The 7,957-nt window shown below is 36.9% G+C and overlaps 1 long non-coding RNA gene across 1 annotated transcript in view; it reads right to left on the bottom strand.

The window, feature by feature from the left end:
- Positions 1 to 1,687: 1,687 nt before the first annotated feature.
- Positions 1,688 to 7,957, bottom strand: part of LOC307191268 — a 55,653-nt gene continuing 49,383 nt past the window's right edge. The window contains exon 3 of the long non-coding RNA XR_013829678.1: positions 1,688 to 2,095. This is a non-coding gene — a long non-coding RNA (uncharacterized lncRNA). The remainder of the gene's footprint in view (positions 2,096 to 7,957) is intronic.

Raw genomic sequence — 7,957 nt, 5'->3', positions numbered from 1 at the left:
TATTATTGACATATTCTTGGATGATTCTGTGCCCCTTTCCCCAAAAACTATTAGGACCACAGCTCTAAAATCATGGGCTCTCTAAGCTGCTTTAAATGAGAACATGTAATGGCTCATTGAACACATGAGCAGTTAATTTGGGAACAGTTGCAGCATTATAAATGTGCTTACTTATTGCAAACCCAATTAATCCAGTCAGGAGGAATGTTAATTACAAAGGAGTTTGGAAATTAGCATGAGTGCTTGACTAAATGCCTGTATTTTGACCTATTATATTGTCTGTCTGGTAATTTATTTAAAAAAATAATTCCATAGGGGCTTCCCCGGTGGCGCAGTGGTTGAGAGTCCGCCTGCCGATGCAGGCGACATGGGTTCGTGCCCCAGTCCGGGAAGATCCCACATGCCGCGGAGCGGCTGGGCCCGTGAGCCATGGCCGCTGAGCCTGCGCGTCCGGAGCCTGTGCTCCACAACGGGAGAGGCCACAACAGTGAGAGGCCCGCGTACCGCAAAAAAAAAAAAATAATAATAATTCCATAGGAGGTCTCATGTATATATGTGCATATATCTCACATTCCAGGACTGATTTTGTAATCTTGGAAATACCCTAATTATGAAAATCCACAGCTTTAGAGGTGGCTACTCTGGTATTTCAAATAGCATTATTGAAATCTATACCAGAGGATATGTTAATTAGCATAAAGGATGTTAAAAATAAATTTTCATTGTTGACAAAATGGTCTTGAAGCTATTTTGACTAGCTAATAAACATTTAATATTAACAAAATTTGGGCTAAGCCTTACTCTGCTTATAACATAATACTTAATAGCAAGATTGTCAAGAAAAGACAAATCGTCCAATCTATTTTCAACCACCAGAGGCTACCTATATTTACCCCAAACTCTTGAATCACTAAACTGGCTTAGATTAGTTCACATAATGACTCCCCCCCCAAACTGAGAAATGGCACAAGATGGCCAAGAAAACGACACATAAAGCAAAACTGTATTTAATTGATTAAAAAAATAGAATAATGCACAAAACAATAACTGTATTTCTCTAGGAGCAGTGGAATATCAATCCAAACAAATCCAGATATAGCAGAAAGCAATTGGAAGGCTTCCAAAGCTGCCAAGAAACTCTCTCCTAATTTGGGAACAGCCAAGATTTACTAGGTCCGTGTGCTTTTATGGCCCCTCCCCCTTGGACATAATTTAAAAGATAGAGGCAGAGGCTTAGCCAAGGTGGGCCATTCCACTCCTCTCCTCTGAGAATTTAAAACTTGGAGTGGAGAATGACAGAGACTGACAGCCACTGAAGTTGAGGCATGCTAATGACAATACTCTAGAGACAACTATGTACTTCTGCTGATGAGGTCCCAGAGCTGTACTAGTGTGGGGTTGTTCTTTGAATTATGAAATAATCCAGTATCCTTCCACAAACTTTCTTTTTTGCTTAAGTTAGAGAAAATTGGTTTCTGTTATGTAAAACAAACAAACAAGAAAACCAGTTTTGATTAATACACCTAGTAAAAAGAATACGGTAAAAATGGGGGAATATGGGACAATCTTACTTATTCTAAGTATATACTTAGAGTTAATAGAAATAAGAATCAAACATTTGAATGGTTTTAGAAAGTATCCAGAGAAAGAACACTGTTGGAATACAATTCTCTAAGGGTTTATGGTGTTTCTGCAAAATGTCTTACAAAAGCACTGACTATCTTTGTTTTGGAGTATCTTTTCAAGGATGCTTATATAGTGATAGTGAACAGCCTTGGAAGACAGAGGTAGTGTCTCCCTCCAGAGTGGAGGGCAAGTTACTATCCAGTATAATAAAGATGTTTTCCTACAGGGCAAATGTCAGGCAGGTTTGCTTAAAAGATTTGGGTTCCCTATGCTTGGTGTTCCTCAGTTGTGACACATTCATCAGGTTGCCCTGCATGCCCCCATGGGACTTGGGGTCAAGAGGACCAGAAGTAAACATAAAAATCATGTTGCTTGCCTTGCCATGAGTAATAAAGTCCTTTGTCTCTGACCCAGAAGTCACACGTCTTCTGCCAGCATCTATTAAACCGTGGCAGGCTCACATTGTAGCCTTAAAGGAGAGAAAATTTCAGACCCTTCACAATTCTTGACAAACATTTCAAAGAAGAATTCATATCATAATGAAGGTGCATCAGTTCTGTATTCCCGTATTTCAAGTTGCCTAGCAACTAGTTGGTCACCATTGATCTGACAATCTGCAGTAATGAAAGACCATGCTATGTAGAAAAGTGTGATTGAACTATATGCTTCTAGATGACAGAGATTGTCTGATTCATCTCTGTATCTCCTTTACCACCTAGCCCAATACCTAATACAGACTGCATGCTCAATGATTTTATGTTGAACAAATTATTAAATGAAAGAATTATTGACTATTAAAATAACTCTGCTGGGCTATGTATAGAGCTGTAGTAAATAAGATAGTTTTAAATCTGTATAATAGGTACTTTTCCTCAGAATCATTGTTTCTTCAGGTTCACGTAGATGTAAATAATAGAGGTCCACTCAAGGAAGTTTAAGAGACAGGGTGATGCATAGAGGAATAAGAGCAGGAAAGGTAAACAGCTCTGCTGAAACTGGAGCTGGAATGTGGCTGTTTAAGGTAGCTTTAGAGATCTCAGGAGCAGGAATTTGTGACTCTTTTCTCTACAGCTCCACCACTAATCTGGCTCATTCATATTCTGCATGTTTGTCCTTTCAGATCTGCTATTAATTGGCAATCTTTTTTTTAAAAACTTGCTATTCTAATTCCCTAGGGAGACATTCCAGTGCAGTTCATATATCCCTTGGCAGCCTATTAACTTGTGACCTTTGAGTAGACATCCCATCAACTATGATCTTTAAAGTCATGTGGTATAACAGGTGACCACCTAGGCACCAGAAGCCATGGGTGGGGCAATTTTTAAAGGGGGTGAGCGCATGAAAGGCCATTCTACTTGAATGCATGTTGCCTATCTATCCTTCTCACCCTCTTCCTATCACTTCTTTCTCTTGAAAAATATGTATATTGTTTCATGTGGTTTGAGTATTATTTTTAATACTAAGTGTTCTTACATATTAGTTTTTATTTTAAAATGCTTACACCAGAAACCTTGTGAGAGAGGGGACAAAGAATGTGAGTTAAAAAATAAACGACTAAAGGTCATTAAACATGCAAAAAGACTGTTCAATTCCTCTAGCAATTAAAGAAATAAAAAGTAAAACCTCACCTGGTCTATGGCTAGGCTTCTTTTGAAAATAATAATGTTTTAGCCAAAAGATCAGCCTCATATATAGTTGACATGATATATACAGTGATATATATAGTGACATGATATGACTATGACATATATAGTCTCATATATAAATTGGTACAAAATTTCTGGAGAGCAGTTTATTAGTATGTATCAAAAGCCTTAAAAATGTTTACACTTGACAAGTCATTATTCTACATCTAGGAATGTATCCTAGGAAATGAATCCTTGATTTTTCTAAAGATTTTTGGACAAGGAGAGTCCACATGAAGAGTTTCTCATAAAGCTGTGAGACCCTGGTTTTCTTTCTACTGTGCAAGTCAGAGCAACGCACAGCTATCCTTCAATGCAGCTGTTCAGAGCAACCTAAGCTTTGAAGGAGAGCTATGCCAGTCTGAAGGACAAGCACATGAATCACAGAAGTCTTTGAGAAATGCCATGTCCTTCTTCATCTGAAGAATGAAGCCAACAGAAAGAACTGGAACACTGCAGCTCTCAAAAAAGCCACAGCAAATACACTCTTTGAACTGGCTCATGTGACTAAGCGCTAATCCAATCCTCTGAACAGGAGGTGTCATGGCAAGAAGCCTCCACAATACCAAAGATTGTATTTAAAATGTTTGCTTTATTGCCCCCTCTTCCATTGGAGGCAATCTCCAATTGACTATTGTAAAGTCACATTCCCCTAGCTTCTATATCTCACCAGCATGAAAGTGTTAAAAATGCCTGAAGGAAAGACACTACAACAGCAGTAGGTACATGTGCAAAAATAATGACTGACCATCACATCATATCTTGGGTGCAACAGTCATCATAGCCTTATTTACAGCAAAACATTGGAAAGTAATCAAATATCTAAAAAATAGTGGATTGGCTAAAGTAGATATGGCACATCCATATAATGGATTGCATTGCAGTTATTTAAAATGTTCTCAAAGAATACTTAATGATATGAGAAAAAATTAATAACCATATACTAAAACAAGTAGATTACAGTGAAGTTGCATCTCATACAGGAGATAGGTTTTAAATCAGCACATGATAAAAAAAATCTCATGTGGTTAAGACTACCCTTGAAAATCTCCAGTTTGGACACCAAATACTATAACTTCAACACAGTTTTTCCTTTTAGTATCAGAATAGATAATTGTTTCTGTGATTGAGCATCAAAGCAGTTGGCTTAAGTTTTGACCACATTGTAGGAAAATGTGTATTTTTACCATTAGAATCATAGTCAGTGTAGCAAGATGCACATACTATAAGAGACAGAGAAATTGAGAATGAATGAGGAAATAGCAAATTCCTATCCCCTATCTCATGCTTATTCCAGGGTATACACTCATGAACAAAATGAACAGGAAATTTAAAAAATCTATTTAAATTGTTCTCTCTCTCACACAGGCAGACTAAAATTCACATAAGTTGAAAGTAGTGGGACTTCCCTGGGGGCACAGTGGTTAAGACTCCGCACTCCCAATGCAAGGGGACCCGGGTTCGATCCCTGGTCAGGGAACTAGACCCCACATGCATGTCGCAACTAAGAGTTCACATGCCACAACTAAGGAGCCCGCAAGCTGCAACTAAGGAGCTGGCGAGCTGCAACTAAGGAGCCCGCCTGCCGCAACTAAGACCTGGTGCAACCAAATAAATAAATAAATACTTTTTTAAAAAGTAGTGACTATCTACATAAATCATTACATAAGTCCAAGTTTGTTTAAAATTTTTCATTTTATAAAGACATGCATAAAAAATCCAGAAAGGATATATGTAAACATCTTAATAGCCATCACCCTTAATGAGACCTGAGTATTGTCAGGTTTCTTTCCTTTCTCTTTCTGAATTTTTCAAAAAAATGTAAATGAACATTTAATATTTGCATTATCAGAATAAAACTGATTATTTTTAAATGATACTCAAAAAACATAGATGATGTCTTTAAAACTAAGCCTTATTTTATTACAAATGCTTAACAATATGTAGTTTTTGGTGTGCAATTTCTGTATCCAAAGAACAAGGATTTGGTTAAACAAACTACTGCTAAACATGACAGAAACAGAAGAACACATTTATAATTCAGGAATTTCAATCAACAAACAGAATTCTATTAGTTCACCTCAGTAAAGCAGTGCTATTAGGGACTATTGAACAGAACTATACAACAGCCTCCTATGTTGAACTGGACATTCAAACGTACCTGTCAAAAGAAAAGAAGGGTTCTATCTAGACATGGATTATATAAATATTCATAGTCTACAGTAAATTACCTTAGGAGGTGCCTTCTGAGCTTCCATAAATTCCTATCCTTTATGCGTTTCCCTAAAATATCATTAAAACACCTATTACAGCAATACTTTCTCTCCTTCATTCATAAAAGATGCATAGATGCACTCATGTAATAAAGGAAATTTCTCACTGAAACACATATATCACTCTAGTAAGGCTGTTTCAGTGACTGAAAAAAATAAATGACTCATATGATAAGGATTTAAAAGACAGGTCAATTAAAATAGTTCTTTGATTACGTAAAATTACTGGTGGTTGATCCATTGTGTCAGATGTGAAATGAGATCAAACAGTAAGTTTTAAATTCTCAACATTAAATTGAATTAATAAATTGAGCAAAGACATGGTTCAAGTAGGATTGAAAGGTTCTGCTAAAACCAGACTGTTAGATACATTAGCAACACAGCTACAAAGACCGAATATCTTATCAGAAAGCAGTATAGGCTGTGGAAAATTAATAGATAGTGCTAGACCCCATCTTGGTGTAAAATTACATGGAAGGGATTAGGAAGTGAGGGGAAGGTAATTAAGTAGAAAGAACAGCCGGAAAGAATTGAAAAGCGAAAGATCAGATGGTCTGAGTTTGAACCCCTCACCATCTGCTGGCAATCATCAAAATTTATTTGATCTTATTGTGTATTTACTTTGTAAAAGAGAATAAAATAAAACTTCATTCTAATGAATGAATAGGTGAGATGCAAGGCAAATGCCTATTATAACAGAGCTCATTATTATGGCAAGCAAAATCATTACCATTGAAACATAACAAATACAATTAATGCAATTTAATTGTTCCATCTTTGTCCACATCCCTGACATCAGCATCATAAAAAGGTTCTTATGTTTTCCTGGCTTTCTGTGATTTAGTCAGAGGGCTTTGTCTGCAATTTTGCTGTCATTGTTTATTGTATGTCTGTCCATACAATTTGCTCTTGTAAAATTTCTGAGTGACTGCATGTATCCATTAGGAAAGTAGGTCAACCAGCCACTTAGTTTCCCCTTCTAATCGACATCGGCACCTGTCATTTCAGTATCAGTTAAGAATGTTACTATCTACCCAGTTATATAAAGAAGAAAACTCAATTCTTTCCTCGGCTTTACCTCTGGCCCCTGTATTCACTCAACAACAAAATCCTTCTAAATGTTTTTCCTACATGCTTTACCATTTAAATATTTTGGTGCTTCCTCCACTCTTTTTCACCTGTGCTGCAACCTTTCACTTCAGGCTTTCATGGTCTTTCACCTTAACTACTACCTGTCTTTTTTCCTGTCCCCCTCAAATCCATCTTCCATCACACAGAGAAAATACAAATCTGACCTTTCAATTCCCTGTTAAAAGATTTCTGTTTTCACAGTACTTACAGGATAAAGTCAAAAGGCATCTGTGTGGTCTATGAAACCCTTAACCACGGTGTCCCCTGACAATTTTACTTCTCTAGCTCTTCTCTCCCATCTCACAGTTTATACCCTTCAGCAAAACCAGAGTAATTTATAAAGCAACTGCTAATAAATAATTAAGCAATTTTTATTATAATCAATGTATGACATGCCTCAGGGACAAGTATTTTCATTCATTCTTTAGGCCTGTGCCATGCATTACTATTTTAAAATTAGCTACTAGGGTTTTAGAGTGAGAGCCTTGCAAGTAAGGCAGAACAGACTACACAGCCAGCTGTCACACAGGAGCATCTGTGTAAAAGGTCTCCATACAGCTCAGCGAGACTAGCAGATACATCATCGTACACCTGGACATATATTAGTATTGCCTGCCAGTCAGGTAGTGTGCAGCTACACAGGAGAGCTGTATATTTTCCTTTATTAAAAAATGATTGAGACAGTGTTTTCCTTTGTCTGTATCATCTTTCATGTACCTAGCAACACACTTTTAGGATGCCGGATATTTGAAAGTTTTATCAGAAAAGGATGGCTGCATCAAATCAAGGGTTTAATTTAGTTCTGAAGTTGCTTGAGGAAAATAAATTGATGTGAGGTTTTTAATTTTAAAGTTACATTTGCATTGCGGATGGACTATTTAACAGTTCACATAATCAATAAAGTTATTGCTGAAGCCAAGCTTGTGTTAATGAGATATTCTAATATCTGGGTAAGTGGTTTCCCTCTGAAAAGTCATATCATGTTTGCTTGTTTGTTTAAGTTTGTTAAACATAAGAAGCTACCTTCTTCTGATGAAATAATAGTTGAATGTCTCCACAAAGTAGTCAGCTCCTTGCACATGATGTTAATTTCCTTTTAGGGACTAACATATCTTGGTAAGTGGAAATATTCTACCCCCCTCCCCACACCCTCCCACCTTAGAAAAGAATGTGCAGATCCAAATTTGTGCAAACTGGTTTAAAATGCTGATTCATTACTATGCCAAATGCCAGTGAAGAGAT

This window comes from Stenella coeruleoalba, assembly GCF_951394435.1.
Source record: "Stenella coeruleoalba genome assembly, chromosome: 9".
In the NCBI taxonomy this organism is placed as follows: Eukaryota; Metazoa; Chordata; class Mammalia; order Artiodactyla; family Delphinidae; genus Stenella; species Stenella coeruleoalba.
This window is presented reverse-complemented; position numbering and strand designations above follow the sequence as displayed.